The 17821-nt window shown below is 45.1% G+C and overlaps 1 protein-coding gene across 5 annotated transcripts in view; it reads left to right on the top strand.

Moving 5' to 3' along the window:
* The first annotated feature begins 10636 nt into the window (after positions 1-10636).
* LOC140468159 (uncharacterized) overlaps positions 10637-17821 on the top strand; it is a 39520-nt gene continuing 32335 nt past the window's right edge. For 2 of the 5 annotated variants that reach the window (XM_072564372.1, XM_072564373.1), the window contains exon 1: positions 10946-11174. The gene's annotated coding sequence lies outside the window, so the exon portion shown is untranslated. Of the gene's footprint in view, positions 10726-10945; positions 11175-11250; positions 11273-17821 lie in introns of those variants that run through there. The other 3 variants (XM_072564374.1, XM_072564375.1, XM_072564376.1) reach the window with 3 other exon arrangements.

Below are 17821 nucleotides of genomic sequence, written 5' to 3'. Positions count from 1 at the left end.
TTACAAAAGGGTGCCGGGGCTGCGGGAGGTTACAGAGTTACAGAGGGGTGTAGGGGCTGGAGAAGATTGCAGAGTTACAGAAGAGTGTAGGGGCTGGAAGAGATTACAGAGTTACAGAAGAGTGTAGGGGCTGGAAGAGATTACAGAGTTACAGAGAGGTGTAGGGGCTGGGGGAGTTTACAGAGTTACAGAGGGGTGTAGGGACTGGGAGAGATTACAGGGTTACAGAGGGGTGTAGGGACTGGGAGAGATTACAGAGGTACAGAGGGGTATAGGGACTGGGAGAGATTACAGATTTACAGAGGGGTGTGGGGGCTGGGGGAGATTACAGAGTTACAGAAGGGTGTTCAGGCTGGGGGAGATTACAGAGTTACAGAGGGGTGTAGGCGCTGGGGGAGATTACAGAGTTACAGGGGGGTGTAGGGGCTGAGGAAGATTACAAGGTTACAGAGGGGTGTAGGGGCTGGGAGAGGTGACAGAGTCACAGAGGGGTGTAGGGGCTGAGGGAGGTTACAGAGTTACAGAGGGGTGTTCGGGCTGGGGGAGGTGACAGAATTAGGGAGGGGGTGTTGGACTGGTGGGAGTTACAGAGATAGTGGGGTGTTGTAGGGGCCTGGGGGAGTTACAGAGTTACAGAGGGGTGTAGGGGCCTGGGGGAGTTACAGAGTTACAGAGGGGTGTAGGGGCTGGAGGAGGTTACAGAGTTATAGAGGGGTGTAGGGGCTGGAGGAGGTTACAGAGTTACAGAGGGGTGTAGGGGCTGGGGGAGGTTACAGAGTTACAGAGGGGTGTAGGGGCTGGAGGAGGTTACAGAGTTACAGAGGGGTGTCGGGGCTGGGGGAGGTTACAGAGTTGTGGATCAATGCAGGGACTGGTGCTATGTGAAACCTACAATCCAGCCTGACCAGTAGTCAGTGTGGGCCCCTGAGTACAGGCTGGAGTTGAGTGCTGCCAGCAGATGTCTGAGATGCGCTCCAGTTTCCAGAGGAACACACTGTCAATGAATAAATCATTCCTTGCTTCAGAGCACTTGAATAAAGTGACTTGTCAGTTCGAGCATTGCAATGTGCAGGAGTTAAATCATTCACTGTACTGGCAATGTGCAGTTTCTCTTCAGATTGCAGACAACGCCATACTGGTTTATAAAAAAACAACTTCACATTCTTAAAAACCTGCTCAAGAAACCCTATCCATTAGAGGCGAGGGTATGGATGTTTGTCAGTCCCCTGAACGTTGTGGGCAGTGGTCAGTCAGCTGGACAACGTGATAGGTTCAGAGAATGAGATTCTAGACCATGCAGAAGAGTAACCCAAAGTCCAAGTCCTGCTGAGCAGCAATTGGCTCCTGTCTGACTACCTTATCAGTTCCTCATTTCACCACATCATGGAGAGACTGTGGGCATCGAGAAATGCCGATGTGAAAGTTCGAGTGGGACCCTGGCAGATCCTGCCAGCCACTTGCTCCTGTAGTGAACAGTTTTTACCTGTATCTCAGGGTACACTCCACAGGCTGTGAGTTCCTCCATCCTCCATCTCCAAAAGACATGCACCCAGTCTCACTTCCATCCCCGTGGTACACTCCCCACTCAGTTATCAAACCGCTCTGCTCTTCTACCCTGTCCTGTGGAGCTGACTAGCACCTTCCACAGCAGGGCACCATCTCCTACAGAGGAACAGGGGACCCTCACTCACTGAGCTCTCACTCACTCAGACATCCACAGCGCTCCCGTCCTGCCTTTCAGCTCCTTGTCACCTCATTCGGAGGGAGGCGGGATGGTTAGAATGGAAATGGTGACATTTTGAAGAAAACCCTGACATTTATATAGAAACAAACCCCTTTCCTGCTGTCAGCTTTACATTGCCATGCTCTTTAGAAGTGAGATTCTTACAATAACATAGGAACCACAGGAATTCCTGTAACGTGTACAGGAATCTCCGACCCACCACAATGTTAGGGTTGTATGTTTCTACAAGAGAAGATATAATTAATTCCTGGATTTGTCCATGAGATGTGGGGATTGCTGCATTTCATTCCCCAGAGGACAGTTGAGAATCAATTACATTGCTTTTGGGTCTGGAATTATATGTAGGCCAGACCAGGCAAAGATTTCCTTCCCGAAAGGACACGAGTGAGCCAGATGGGTTTATGACAATTCACAATAACTTCATGGTCACTGTTAGCTTTTAATTCTAAATATTTGCTGAATTCAAATTTCACCCTCATCCTCCAGTGGGATTTGACCCCACATTGTCAGATCATGAATACTGGGTTGTGGATTAGTTATTACCACTGCACTACACAGTCCCCAATAAATTCAGGACTGGGGAACTGGGGTTAATGCAGACTGTGAGATGTGTTGAAAGGATATTAATGGAAGGAGAAACAAAGTGGGTTTGCAGGGGGGACATATCGGTGGTGAATGGTTACAAAACAGTTTGGTTTGAACAGAATGTGGCCTGGGTGAGGTTAATGGAGGCTGCAGTGTAACTGGGGACTTTCAGGTGAGATAATGAACAAAACTCTGATGCTCAGTGCCTGACGCTTGGGTGAATACCTTTAAGCATCATGGGATTGAGGGCTGGAGTCAATCTTGAGCTGTTTCCACACAGCAGCAGGGAGCCTTGGACCTTCACCTCCGTGACTGGGCCTGGCCCTGAGAAAGCTGTAGTTCAGCCAGCTGGTTCCAGACCTCTCGCTGACTGTGTTCTGGGGGGATGGCATAGTGCATTCCCTTCACAGGCACAGACTGTTAATGCTGACCTAGGCTGCTAGTGCACTGGCTCGCTGGCTGGGGAAATGATGGTATCTCTCACCACCTGAATCCTCCTGGGCATGACAGTCCTCAACTCCCTCCTTCAACTCCTTCTTCCCTCACACTCCTCCTTCCAATCTGGTATAAAAACATAGAAACATAGAAGGTAGGTGCAGGAGTAGGCCATTCGGCCCTTTGAGCCTGCTCTACCATTCAGTATGATCATGGTTGATCACGGAATCTCAGTATCCCACTCCTGGTCTCTCCCCCATACCTCATGATCCCTTTAGCTGCAAAGCCCCCGTCCGACTCCCTCTTGAATATATCGAATAATCTGGCCCCAACAATTTCCTGTGGGAGAGAATTCCACAGGTTCACAACTTTCTCCCTGATATCTTACCCTTTATTTTTAGACTGTGACTCCTAGTTCTGGACTTCTCCCAACATCAAGAACATTCTTCTCACACCCAGCCTGTCTAGTCCCATCAAGATTTTAATGGGATCCCCCTTCACTCTTCTACATTCCAGTGAGTACAAGCTCAGTCGTCCAGGCTTTCCTCATCTGTCACTCCTGCCATCCCGGGAATCGGTCTGTGAACCTTCAGTGGACTTCCTCAATAGCGAGAATGTTGTTCCCCAGACTAGGAAACCAAACCTGCACACTGTATGAGTACATTACAAGGTACTGAAGTAGGGGTTGGAGATTTGTCATGATCTGGTTGACTGGGGAGCAGGTTCAATGGGCTGAATGGCCTTGTTTCCATTTCCCACCCCCCCCCCCCCTTTCTCCTTGTCCCTCTGTTCCTTTAAAACACTCCCTAAGTCACACCTCTTGGATTAAGCTTTTGATCATTTAACATGGTATCTTCTCAGGGGCCAGTTATTCCTCACTGATGTGTCTTATCATGGACTGTATGAATCTAACTTGGCATGGGGTGGGGGTTTGCTCTTGTGGTAGTGGCCCCACCCCTAGACCAGGAGACCCAGCTTCAAGTCCCACCTGATCCAGAGGTGTGACAACGGTCTTTTTGCAGCAGAAAAGGGCGGGTGCTGGGCGGAAGTGAAGGCAGAGCGCAAAGCCGGTCGGGAAGGTAAGTGATTGTTATTTGAGTGGGTGTGTTCTAGACACCAAGTCCTACAAAGTAGGGCCTCCCTCCCTCCCTCCTCCTCTAACTTAAAAGTCCACAGACTTGCCCCAAAAAGAGGGTCCAAGGAAGTTCCTGTGGAATGAAGAGTGAGGCTTTAGCTCAAGAGTCTTTGACAAGGAGGTTGAGTGAAGTGATTACGCCACAGTTGAAGAGGGTGAAGATGACTGCCAAGCTGGTTCAGTGTGCTACGTGCTTGATGTGGGAGGTCAACGATTCTGGTGTGTCTGGCTTGTATAAGTGTGGAAAATGTGTGCATGTTCAGCTACTGACCGAGCATATTGCAGCACTGATGAAAGAACTCAAGGACCTTAGGCTCATCCGAGAGAACGAGATTTTTCTGGACAAGACCTTCAGTGAGGTTATTACACCAATCGTACCAGAAGAGAGCAGACAATGAGGAAGGCAGAGAGGAGACTGGTGCAAGAGACCCCAGGGGAAGTACCTGTCAGGAACAAGTTGAATCTTTTGGAAACAGTAGAGACAGATGACACTGTCAGTCCGCGAGGCAGCCAGGTCTGTCAATCAAAAGTTGGCGTGGAGACAGAGCGGAAGAGTCGGACATCACACAGAGCTGTGGTAATAGGGGACTCCATAGTTAGAGGAACTGACCGGGGTTTTTGTGGCAGCAGATGGGACTTAAGGATGGTGTGTTGCCTTCCTGGTGCCAGGGTTAAAGACATCACAGACAGAGTGCAGGAAATCCTCAAGGTCGAAGGTGAAGAGCCAGAGGTGGTGGTACATGTCGGCACAAATGATGTCGGGAAGAAGAGGAGGAACATACTACAGCGGGACTTCGGATAACTAGGAAGAAGGCTGAAAAGCAGGATGTCCAAGGTGGTTATCTCCATTTTGCTTCTAGTTCCTCAGGCTGGAGAGGCCAAAAACAGGGAGATAATGGACTTGAATGTGTGTCTGGGAAACTGGTGCAGGAAGCAAGGATTTAAATTCTTGGATCACTGGGGTATGTTTTGTGGTAAGCATAAATTCTACAAGAGAGACGGTTTGCACCTTAATAGGTTGGGGACTGGCATTCTGGTAGGCAGGTTTGCTACTGCAACACAGCTACGTTTAAACTAAGTAGCGGGGGGGAGGGGACAAACTGGATGTTTAAGAAGGAAATTGGAGGGAAAGTTAGAACAAGGGAAGTCAAGACAGACAACTGTATCAATGGGGCAGAAAACTCAGAAAGGGATCATGCTGTAAGGTTGAGTGAAATAGGAGTTGATGGGAAGGGTGAGGGCAGTAACAAATTAAAAATACTATATATGAATGCACGAAGTATCAGAAATAAGATGGATGAGCTTGAGGCTCTTTTGGAAATTGGCAGATACGATATTGTGGGGATAACTGAGATGTGGCTTCAAGTGGACAGGGCCTGGGAAATGAATATTCAAGGCTACACGTGCTACCGTAAGGACAGACTGACGGGCAGAGGGGGTGGGGTGGCCATGTTGGTAAGGGATGATATTCAAACCCTTGCGCGAGGCGACCTAGAATCAGGGGATGTAGAGTCAGTGTGGATAGAACTGAGAAATACTAAGGGTAAAAAGACCCTCTTGGGAGTTATCTACAGGCCCCCAAACAGTAGTCTGGATGTCGGATGTAAGTTGAATCAGGAGCTGAAATTGGCCTGTCGCAAAGATGTTACTACAGTTGTTATGGGGGATTTCAACATGCAGGTAGACTGGGAGAATCAGGATGGTATTGGACCTCAAGAAAGAGACTTTGTGGAGTGCCTCCGAGATGGATTCTTAGAACAGCTGGTGCTGGAGCTGACCAGGGAGAAGGCAATTCTGGATCTGGTATTGTGCAACGAACCAGAATTGGTCAGGGACCTCAAAGTGAAGGAGCCATTGGGAAGTAGTGACCATAATACAATAAGCTTCAATCTGCAATTTGAGAGGGAGAGGGTACAATTGGAAGTGACAATATTTCTGTTGAATAAAGGGAACTATGGAGCTATGAGGGAGGAGCTGGCCAAAGTTCAATGGTGCAATACCTTAGCAGGGATGACAGTGGAGGAACAATGGCGGATATTTCTGTGTATAATGCAGAAGTTGCAGGATCAGTTCATTCCAAAAAGGAAGAAAGATCCTAGGAGGAGGCATGGATGGCTGTGGCTGACGAGGGAAGTTAAGAAACATATAAAGTTAAAAGCGAAAAAGTATAACATAGCAAAGATAAGTGGAAATATGGAGGACTGGGAAGCTTTTAAAGAACAGAGGATTACTAAGAAGGAAATACGCAGAGAAAAAATGAGGTACGAAGGTAAACTGGCCAATAATATAAAGGAGGATAGTAAAAGCGTTTTGAGGTATGTGAAAGGCAAAAAAATGGTTAAGACTAAAATTGGGCCCTTGAAGACAGAAACAGGGGAATATATTACGGGGAACAAAGAAATGGCAGAAGAATTGAATTGGTACTTCAGATCTGTGTTCACTGGGGAAGACACAAGCAATCTCCCAGAGGTAACAGTGGCTGAAGGACCTGAACTTAAGGGAATTTATATTTGCCAGGAATTGGTGTTGGAGAGACTGTTAGGTCTGAAGGTTGATAAGTCCCCGGGGCCTGATGGTCTACATCCCAGGGTACTGAAGGAGGTGGCTCGAGAAATCGTGGATGCGTTGGTGATTATTTTCCAGAGTTCGATAGATTTGGGATCAGTTCCTGTGGATTGGAGGGTGGCTAATTTTGTACCACTTTTTAAGAGAGGTGGGAGATAGAAAGCAGGAAATTATAGACCAGTTAGTCTGACCTCAGTGGTGGGAAAGATGCTGGAGTCTATTATAAAGGATGAAATTACAACACATCTGGATAGTAGTAACAGGATAGGTCAGAGTCAGCATGGATTTATGAAGGGGAAATCATGCTTGACTAATCTTCTGGAATTTTTTGAGGATGTAACTCTGAAGATGGATGAGGGAGATCCAGTAGATGTAGTGTACCTGGACTTTCAGATAGCTTTTGATAAAGTCCCACATAGGAGGTTAGTGAGCAAAATTAGGGTGCATGGTACTGGGGGCAAAGTACTAACTTGGATTGAAAGTTGGTTGGCTGATAGGAAACAAAGAGTAGTGATAAACGGCTCCATTTCAGAATGGCAGGCAGTGATCAGTGGGGTACCACAGGGATCAGTACTGGGACCGCAGCTTTTTACAATAAATGTTAATGATATAGAAGATGGTATTGGTAATAACATTAGCAAATTTGCTGATGATACTAAGCTGGGTGGCAGGGTGAAATGTGAAGAGGATGTTAGGAGATTACAGGGTGACCTGGACAGGTTAGGTGAGTGGTCAGATGCATGGCAGATGCAGTTTAATGTGGATAAATGTATGGTTATCCACTTTGGTGGCAAGAACAGGAAGGCAGATTACTGCCTAAATGTAATCAATTTAGGTAAAGGGGCAGTACAGAGAGATCTGGGTGTTCTTGTACACCAGTCAATGAAGGCAAGCATGCAGGTCCAGCAGGTAGTGAAGAAGGCTAATAGCATGCTGGCCTTCATAACAAGAGGGATTGAGTATAGAAGCAAAGAGGTTCTTCTGCAGCTGTACAGGGCCCTGGAGTACTGTGTGCAATTCTGGTCTCCAAATTTGAGGAAAGACATTCTGGCTATTGAGGGACTGCAGCGTAGGTTCACGAGGTCAATTCCTGGAATGGCGGGACTACCTTATACCGAAAGACTGGAGCAACTGGGCTTGTATACCCTTGAGTTTAGAAGACTGAGAGGGGATCTGATTGAGACATATAAGATTATTAAAGGATTGGACATTCTGGAGGCAGGAAACATGTTTCCGCTGATGGGTGAGTGCCGAACGAGAGGACACAGCTTAAAAATACGGGGTAGACCATTTAGGACAGAGATGAGGAGAAACTTCTTCACCCAGAGAGTGGTGGCTGTGTGGAATGCTCTGCCCCAGAAGGCAGTGGAGGCCCAGTCGCTGGATTCATTTAAGAAAGAGTTGGATAGACCTCTCAAGGATAGTGGAAAAAAGGGTTATGGAGATAAGGCAGGAACAGGATACTGATTAAGGATGATCAGCCATGATCATATTGAATGGTGGTGCAGGCTCGAAGGGCAGAATGGCCTACTCCTGCACCTATTGTCTATTGTCAATAACATCTCTGAATGGGTTAGTAAGGAAAATATCTGGAAATCTAAGTTGCTGGTTCTGTCAAAGCAGGAGAAGTAATTACCAACAACTGGCATCGTGACCCTGCAGTTATCTGATCAGTGATACTCAAACAATAATCATTTTCAAAACAAACACAAAGGCAGCATCTTATTACCAGGGAATATTCTCACACCCACCTCCTAATCTGCTCTCAGCAATACAAGGGGAGGTCGATCCAAAAAGGTTGATGTGTTAACTGTTTCTGTTCCTGAGAGATGAAGCATTCTGTGCCGCAGAGGGAGTGTCTCACTGACTGAATGGGCCTCCTCACAAAAGGGGAAGAACAGGAGAAGGCCACTCAGCCTGTTTGGTCCAATACCCAGTTTGAATGATGGTTAATCTGGATTTTGGCTCCATTGTCCTGCCTTGATTTTATGTCCCATAAGCCCTCTCCCGACAACAGTAACATATCAATATTCCAATTCGGGTGTTTGTACCTGAGATGGTGCCAGTAAATGGTGACATTGTACACACTCACTGTATTCCTGTACTTGAGTACATGTGGCAATAAATCTTAAATCTGGCCCAGTTCTAATTCTATTGAAATAGTTTGACATTTTCAATGGTCTCAAAAGCCTCAATAACTTTCTGGGGACAGAATTCCAGATTTCTCTTTGTATGGAGCAGTGCTTCCTGAACAGACCTGGCTCAGAGTTTAAGGTCTGCCCCCTTGTCCTGGACTCTGACTCCACCAGAAGAGAACATACCTTTGCCCTATAGACACTATCAAATCTTGAAACCACATTCCACTTCCCCTCTCCTTTCTCAATAGTAACACCTGGAACCAGTTTATTCACCGTGCACACCAAGATATGAAGACTGAAATATTTCCGGTGGTACAGTGGTTAGCACTGCTGCCTCACAGCGCCGGAGACCCGGGTTCAATTCCCGCCTCAGGCGACTGACTGTGTGGAGTTTGCACGTTCTCCCCGTGTCTGCGTGGGTTTCCTCCAGGTGCTCTGGTTTCCTCCCACAGTCCAAAGATGTGCAGGTCAGGTGAATTGGCCATGCTAAATTGCCCGTAGTGTTAGGTAAGGGGTAGATGTAGATGTAGATGTAGTGGTATGGGTGGGTTATGCTTTGGCGGGGCGGTGTGGACTTGTTGGGCCGAAGGGCCTGTTTCCACACTGTAAGTAATCTAATCTAAAAAAAGAAAGGAAAATGAAAGCCCCAAAATATTGGCACGGTCACTGATGAGACGTCAGGACTTGGTTGATCCACGGAAGGGTTCAGTGTTTGTCACACAGGCAGGTAAATACAGCGCATGTCCCACCAAAGTGAAGTTGGCAGCTGTGCCTCATGTTTAATGACTCTCATTGGCTAAAATCAGTTTTAGGCCTTGATGAATGGGGGAGTCCAGAGCTAGAGGGCATAGGCTTAGGGTGAGAGGGGAAAGATCTAAAAGAGACCTAAGGGGCAACTTTATCACGCAGAGGGTGGTGCGTGTATGGAATGAGCTGCCAGATGGTGTGGTGGAGGCTGGTACAATTATAACATTTAAAAGGCATCTGGATGGGTATATGAATAGGAAGGGTTTGGAGGGATATGGGCCGGTTGCTGGCAGGTGGGACTAGATTGGGATTGGGATATCTGGTCGGCATGGACGGGTTGGACTGAAGGGTCTATGTCTGTGCTGTCCATCTCCTATGACTCTATGACTCTGGATACTATCAAAGAGTGAGCCTTAATGCCTGGCCTCTGTTTGAATACTGAAATCGGGGGGTTGAACTGATCTTTGAGAGATTAGTTCCAACTCACAACCAAAGCATCACTGCACCCAACAAAGAGGTGGATTTACAGATTGTGAGTGAACGTGCTTGGGGCCACCTACCGTACATTCACAGCTTGGCCCTTGAACAGCAGAAGCTGAGCTCGCAGATTGAATGGCAGGCCTTTTTCAAAGGAAAAGGAAGATGTGCATTTTAAAAAGTGTTGGGAAAGCATTTGATGAAGTGCACTTAGTCGCCATTTTCTATGTATTCTAATCAGCCCATTCAGAGATGTTCACCTTGAACCCATGACAGCTGTCTCAGAGGCAGGGACACTACCACTGTACCACAAGAGCCCCTCGATATGATTACAATGTAGGACAAGCCAGTTTGCATAAGTGGCCATCTGGTACTGATATGTTTAAGGGATACCTGTTGAGGGACAAATATCGAGCAGGGCATTGGCAGAACCCCGCTCCCTGTCCTTTTTCAAGACACAGAAGATACACAAGCTTAAAGACACAACCAGCAGATTCAAGAACAGTTTCTTCCTTGCTGTTATTAGACTCCTGAAAGGACCTCTCAAATTTTAAATTTAATGTAGATCTCGCTCTCTGTGCACCTTCTCTGCCCCTGTAACATTGTATCCCTCATTCTTTCCTATTACCCTAATTCACTTTGTATGGTATGATCTGCCTGTACTGCCAACAAAACAAAACGTTTCACTGTACTCAGGTACATATGACAACAATAAATCAAATCAAATCAGAGACAGTGCCACAGAATATTTTATGCTTTCCCTTCCTGACCACGTGGGAGTCTCAGTTCCACAACAATGCTAACAGAATGACAGCACCCGAGATGGGCAGGTGCCAGTCTGAAGAGCAGGCTCAGAGGCTCCAGAGCAAGAGGTGAAGCCAAATCCTTCAGACTGAGAGGTGAGAGCACTTCCAACAGAGATAGGGAGTGGGTTAAAGCCAGGGCTGCTGGGTCACAGAGGAACAATTCAGGCAGCGAACTGGAGCTGGTGATTTTGGAACAGCTGCTGGGAACGGCTGAGAATGAATGTGTGGGAACAGCAGATGGGGCAGAGTGTGTGTGCATGTGTAGAGGGGGAGGGGAGGATCTCTGCCTGTTTGGATCCAATCCTGTCGGTCAATTCTAATTGAGTATTGTCCACATCAAAAAGATTACCTCATTGGCTCAGATTTGAGGTACAATCTAATTGGCTGTGATATTAGCATGTTATTATGGGGCTTCTGATTTGATGAGTGCAGTCTCTACTCTAATCCTGCCTACTGGGAGCTTGTGTCTGTGTTCCCTCCCTCCTCCTCTCTGGCTTGTAGCAGGCTGCTCAGTCTTTGTGAGATTGGAGGAGTCGAGGCAGGTGAGTTTGCTTGTGTTTACTCTGCTGTAATGTAATGCTCTGCTATGTTGCTTTTATCTTGCTGGATTCTGGTAATGGTGGGGGACGAGGGAAAGAGAGTGAGTAATTCAATGAGGGGGAGGTGATGCTCTGCAAAGTGCATGGGCACTGAATTGTAAAATGGGATTTGATTTCTAGCTTTTAAAGCTGTGTGGCTAAATAGTGTACTGTTTATTGTTTTTTACAAATGGATTGAAATATTTCTCTTTATTTAAAAGCCTCACTTTTTTAACTGTAGTGGTATTCCCTGGGGTGGCTTTTCCTCTGGCCCTGGGGTGGGGTGGGGTGGGGGGGTTGATGTTGAAAGGTTTGTGTACTATGTAAATCTTTTATTGTAACTCCTGGCTGTGAAAGAGAAATATTGCCAAGATTGTAACCTATCTCTTGATCATCCAGAGATTTTTGCCCCTTACCCTACTCTGGGTTTGTTGTGAATGTGTAACTGGAATTTTAATGCACAGCTCTTTTAATATTTGAAGCACTTTTGTTGCGGAAGCTTAAACCTGATTTATTGTCAAGGCCTTGTGTAGTAGTAGGAATGCCAGCTGAGCTGTTATACCTCTTTCTATAATTACACTGGATAACTATAAAGGTGAAGTTTTAGCTGTATACTGATTTTATGGAACTTTGCTAGTGTCCCTAACAATTTTCTGCTAACCTCTTGGTTTGTTATGTATGCCCTCTTTAGTTCTGGGTTTTATAAACAGCCCCTTTATCTTTTAAGCTGTTGGAGGTTGGTTTTGTTCTTCATTCAGTGAAGAATTTGAATGGTTTCTGGATCTTTTTGAAAGAGTTAAATCTGGAGGTTGATTCCCAACTGGCATGATCTGTTCTGAATCTATATATTTAATTGCCTCTTAAGTTGTGGATGCTATTATTTGTTCCCCTTCCTGGTTTATAAGGTTGAAATTCCAGTACAGAAGTGTTTTGAGTTCAGTGTTTAACCATTCAGTATGTTTCTAACTTTGAAATGGCTAGTGCAATCAGGCAAAATCTTTGATTCCCATCAGTTGTGGGTGGAGGATGTTTAGTAAGGCAGCTTGTTTTGCTATGGTCCTAAATGTTAAACTGTCTGATCTTGCTGCCTCTCCTTGTCAAGCAGTCTTCCTGCTCTCCTTCTTTTTTTAAGGAAGCTACCCCCATAGGTTTCATCTTGCTAACTTCATTGTTGCCATTTTCTGTAGCTGATCAGTAAATGTTTCTTGCTGCTGATCTAACTGGAGAACTCTCTCTCTCTCTCTCTCTCTCTCTCTCTCTCTCTCGGAGAGACTTGTCTCAGTTTGGAGTTGACATAATCAATTAGTGTATAGATTGAGCATCCTGACCCACCCTGTGGACTACAATGAATTCTGTATCATGTCAGGAGCCTGTGCTGTAGTCTCCCTCTGATCTACTTTTTGGAGTTAAGTGGTCCAAGTTCATGTTTAATACTTTGGAAGTAAAGGGTTAGAGTGCAGCCTTTGTGTTAATCGGAGAGGAATTCACGTTTTATAAATCTGATCCAGGTGAGACTCCCTTGATTAGCTGAAATTAATCACCAACTTAATTGGTCTAATTAAAGTCTGTGACTTCAGTCTGTAGATTAGTTTTCTTTTAGCTTCTGCAGCCAGTGCTTAATCTGTTTTTTTTCCCCTCAAACTGAGTTTTATGGAATGTGGGTGACTGGTATGAGTTTCCTTTTTTAATGTCTTTTTTTTGTGTGCAGATGAGTGGCTTTTAGTTAATGAAGTGCTTTTGAGTGCTAGTCTCTCTCTTGCTACACATCAGATAGCATCTGAGAGAAACTTTTCATATACACAGATCCCACCCAGGGTAGAGGAGTCCAGAACTAGAGGGTATAGGTTTAGGGCGAGAAGGGAAAGATGAGACCCATGGGGCAACTCTTTCACACACAGGGTGGTACGCGTATGGAATGAGCTGTCAGAGGAAGTGGTGGAGGCTGATGCAATATTTAAAAGGCATTTGGATGGGTCTGTGAATAGGAAGGGTTTGAAGGGATATAGGCCAGGTGCTGGCTGGTGGGACTAGATTGGGTTGGGATATTGGGTGGGCATGGATGCATTGGACCGAAGGGTCTGTTTCTGTACTATACAGCTGACTCTATGATGGCGATCTGATACTTGCCTTTAGTGAGCTTGGTTGAGGGATAAACATTGGTACAAGCCTGAGATCTCCCTTGAACAATGCCAGGGGAGCTTTGTAATGTTGGAAGGGTGTGGAACTGAAGGGAGGTAATTACTTATAAAACAGGATTGTTCCTGGGTTTTGTTTGAGACTCTGTACAAATGCAAGGGCTAATGAGGCAATCTCTCAAATAAATAATCTGACATTAAAAATGTGCATTTAATTAAAAAAAGTAAAGAAACCCAATCATTACTCCTCACTGGGAGTACTTTATATTGTACCTCACTCCCATTCCTGAGGTAGTTTTTACATTAGGCATCTTCATCCTTTCATCTGTAGCTAACCAAATGGAGACTGCCTCCATTGGATAGTTGGCCATTTAGAATGGCTTTATTTTGCCAGAAATGAATTTTCAGCATAAAATATCCTATTGCAAAAATTCTCAATGTTTGTCTGTCTTGTATCAAATGCTGCTTGTTTAATGTTGCCTCTGCCCAGTCAAGGGAGAAGTGTGGTTTATTTTTGCTGCACCACCCTTCCCTCCCCCTTCCCCCAACTATTGTAGATTTATCATCATCCAATGATGATGCCTGGCAAAATATCTCCTGGATTGAGTCCTTTGGCCTGATTCCTCCCTATTATTGCCAGCCCTTCCCTTCAGTTCCACACCCTTCCAACATTACAAAGCTCCCCTGGCATTGTTTAAGGGAAATCTCAGGCTTGTACCAATGTTTATCCCTCAACCAAGCTCACTAAAGGCAAAGTATCAGATCACCATTATAGAGTCAGCTGTATAGTACAGAAACAGACCCTTTTTGGTCCAAAGCATCCATGCCCACCCGATATCCCAACCCAATCTAGTCTCTCCAGCCAGCACTCAGCCCATATCCCTCCAAACCCTTCCTATTCACATACCCATCCAAATGCCTCTTAAATGTTGCATCAGCCTCCACCACTTCCTCTGATCTTGACACTCCTATTCTCTCTCGAGCTTCCCCATTTTAATGTCGCTACCTATAGCTGTACCTTCAGGTGCTTGGCTTCCAAACTTTGTTCCTTTTTTGTATTGTACTAAAGTTGCTACCTTAACTTGATTGACTAAGCTCTTGTTGCCAATCTTAATGAACTGATACCAAATCAGCAATGTTACCATATCTAAAATGCTTTCAGACCCTCTTTTTTTTTCCATTGAACGAGCTGAATAACTGGGTGTCCCTAGTGTACCCCTTCCCTTGTATGTGGAGTTGTGCATTAGAGTGGCAGCCAACTCTGACCCTTCATTTTGGATTTGAGCTGCATTTGGTGTTCTTTTTACAAGCTCCTTGAGGCAAAGCCAAGATCTTTGTCAGGTTTAGACAGAACAGTAATATTTTTCTATATGTATACCACATACATACTAATAGACCAGGTTGACTTTTGTCATTGGGTAATGATTCACTTACAGTCTTGGGTTCATGTCCACCTAGCCCATAGGACTCTCTATCAAAATTGTAGAGTAATGGTGTTCCTCTAAAGTATGACATTCTAGCTCCATACAAACTGTCCTATTTAAGATTAGTGGCATGTCATCGCAAGATTGTTGCATGGTCCTGAAAGCCTTGCATAACAGAATCCTACCAAGTAACAGATGGTGCGTTCTGTTCTCTCATCCTTTTTTTTAAGACTGTTATTTGGAACAGATTTACTTTTTTTTTCAGTGAAAATTGAACTGCAGGGATTGGTTTGTAGGACTAGGAGGGGTCTTCCATCAATTTGTTGCTTTGGATGAGAAGTGCAGCTAAGAGTCAACCTTGCAAATTACTGCTTCAGATTCTGCATCTTATCGAGTTGTGGCACACTGCACGTCAAACCTACACTCAGGATTAATGGCTGGCTATAGACCGGGTGGGGGTGGGGGGGGGGGAAGAGAAAGAGACACTCAGCAGTGAATTCTTTCACTCTCTAGTGTGATATCAGGCAGACAGGAGATTCTGACCAAGAACAGATTGCATCTTCAATGTCTTTCAGTCTGTTTCCAATTAAAATGAATTCATTTTGTGAAAGGATGGTTTTTTAAACTGAAGGAGTTCAGTTTAATCTCCATCTGGAACTGCTGTTCAATGAAATCTAGTTAGACTTGTGTTGGATCAGTCTTGTCCTGTTGACTCTCTGATCTGGACCAGGAGATGTCAACAAGATTGACAGGTTACTTTCCCTAGTGAAATCAGTTGGAACAGTTGCTATGGTGTGTAATGATTCCATCAAACTTTGGTGTACATTACATCTAGCAGTTTGGGCTGAGGGAGGAGAATTTTAAGGAAAGCATTATGAACGTGTTAGATTATAAGGAGGTGGACTTAACTTTCAGTCAAGGCTTTGGCCCATAATGTTTTCTCCATTGGAGAAATGACCATTATTTGCATAAAGTTCATATTTGTCTACGGGGTAGACCATTTAGGACAGAGATGAGGAGAAACTACTTCACCCAGAGAGTGGTGGCTGTGTGGAATGCTCTGCCCCAGAAGGCAGTGGAGGCCCAGTCTCTGGTTTCATTTGAGAGAATTGGATAGAGCTCTCAAGGACAGTGGAGTCAAGGGTTATGGAGATAAGGCTGGAACAGGATACAGATTGGGAATGATCAGCCATGATCATATTGAATGGTGGTGCAGGCTCGAAGGGCTGAATGGCCTACTCCTGCATCTATTGTCTACATCATCATTCTCATTCTGTCAAAATGAACAGCTTCATCTGAGCAATTTAAGTGAGCTTGTATGAAGTCAGCAATTTAATGTTAGCCTCTTGTTTTTATATGTTGTGTACAATATAATAGACCCCAGGCTGAAGCTCTGTCCTATGTGCTATGTTGTGAAATTGCTTTCTGTCCTGGAGTTGAACTTTGCATTTTAATCTGGTTAGTGAATGATGGTGTTTTTTTTTGTAACCTGTCCACAAGCCAAGTTTGATTGCAGGCCCACCACCATTAGTAGGATAACCACCTGTCATCTTTGGCTGCTGACAGTATCTGAAGCAGTGATCTGACCCCAGGTAACCAAGGGGAACAAAATCCCTTGTAGGTTTACCAACTTCTGGCTTGTAAATGAGTCTCCCTCCCTGGGAGGAGCCTATGAGGAAAGTAAGGGCATAAAATTGTTTTTTAAAGAATTTTTTTGATGAGGAGAAATTCTCAATTCGCAAGTGCTCAGTTGGGTAATTGTTCACTTGCCAATTGGCTAAAGTTGGTCACATTGAACTTTCAATGGGGAGGTCATGTGATCCATCCAGAATTGTCCAATCAATTGGCAGTTACCTCTTGAGTGGCAACATTGTTAAACAAGCACTGCATGTTCACATTTGACTGTACTCAAATTATACAATGTTGAGCTATCTCTTGATATTCTGTGCTTTGGTCTGATACTGAGCCAGTTTTGGCTGGGAAAGGGAAACCTGAAGCTGTCTGTTTAGCCTGAGATTTGAACTGCCTGCATGTAGACTCTCCGGTTAAGATACAAGGAGCTGATATGGGGATGGGCAGTGACTTGACCAGAGTTGGTAAGTAACTAGTGTACTGACCTGTTTTTAACTTCCTGTTAATTAGAACATATTGGATGGCTTAGCTCCAACCCAATTTTCTATTGCAACGTAGCTTGTTCTATTAGTGACTAGTCCTCAAATAGTCTCTTAATTATCCAATGGCCCAAATTTGTCCATGTAAAATTTTTGTGCAAGGTAATATTTGGGGCATTGGATAATTAAGATACTAATTTGAGGACTCTAATCTTGTTCAAAATCACTTGCAGTTAAGACAAACACTTTAAGTCTAATCTTCTAAAGATCATAGCAGTGAAATTCTAACACTTTTTTTTTATCAAACATGATGTTTGATCACAATCAGTATGAAGGAAATTCCTTAACATATCTCCCTCTTCTCCCAGCTCCAGGATTGGCAACTCTGCCTTTCACTAATGCCTGAAATTTGGCATTCTCCATCAGCCTTTTGTCTGTTTACCATAGACTTCATGGTGGCTCAGTGGTTAGCACTGCTGCCTGTCAGCACTAGGGACCTGGGTTCAATTCCAGCCTTGGGAATTTTTTTGTGGAGCTTGCTAATCTGTCCCATGTCTCTGGGCTTCCTCCAGGTGCTCTTCTTTCCTCCCACAGGCCGAAGATGCACAAGCAAGGTGGGTTAGCCATGGGAAATGCAGGGTTATGGGGATAGGGTCTCTGATGTTCTTGAGGGTCAACAGACTTCATGGGCCAAATGTGCTCTCTGCACTGTGTAGGGAATCTGATTGTAATGCACATCACCAACCTGCCACCATAACCCATATAATGGGCGTAGCAATTTAAAAGCCCATGGAGGTCCTTTGGCAAATGATTTTAGATTGCATTTGAAATCTGGACTGGAAGCTAGACTAAGAATTGGGAACAGGAGTAGGCTGTCAAGCCTGCTCTGTCCCAGGTCTCCACTCCTTCTTTGTGCGTCATCTCTTAGCCCTCAATGTGGA

Source organism: Chiloscyllium punctatum, chromosome 46 (assembly GCF_047496795.1).
Source record: "Chiloscyllium punctatum isolate Juve2018m chromosome 46, sChiPun1.3, whole genome shotgun sequence".
In the NCBI taxonomy this organism is placed as follows: Eukaryota; Metazoa; Chordata; class Chondrichthyes; order Orectolobiformes; family Hemiscylliidae; genus Chiloscyllium; species Chiloscyllium punctatum.
The sequence above is the reverse complement of the archived record's forward strand: the minus strand, read 5'-3'. Positions and strand labels throughout refer to the sequence as shown.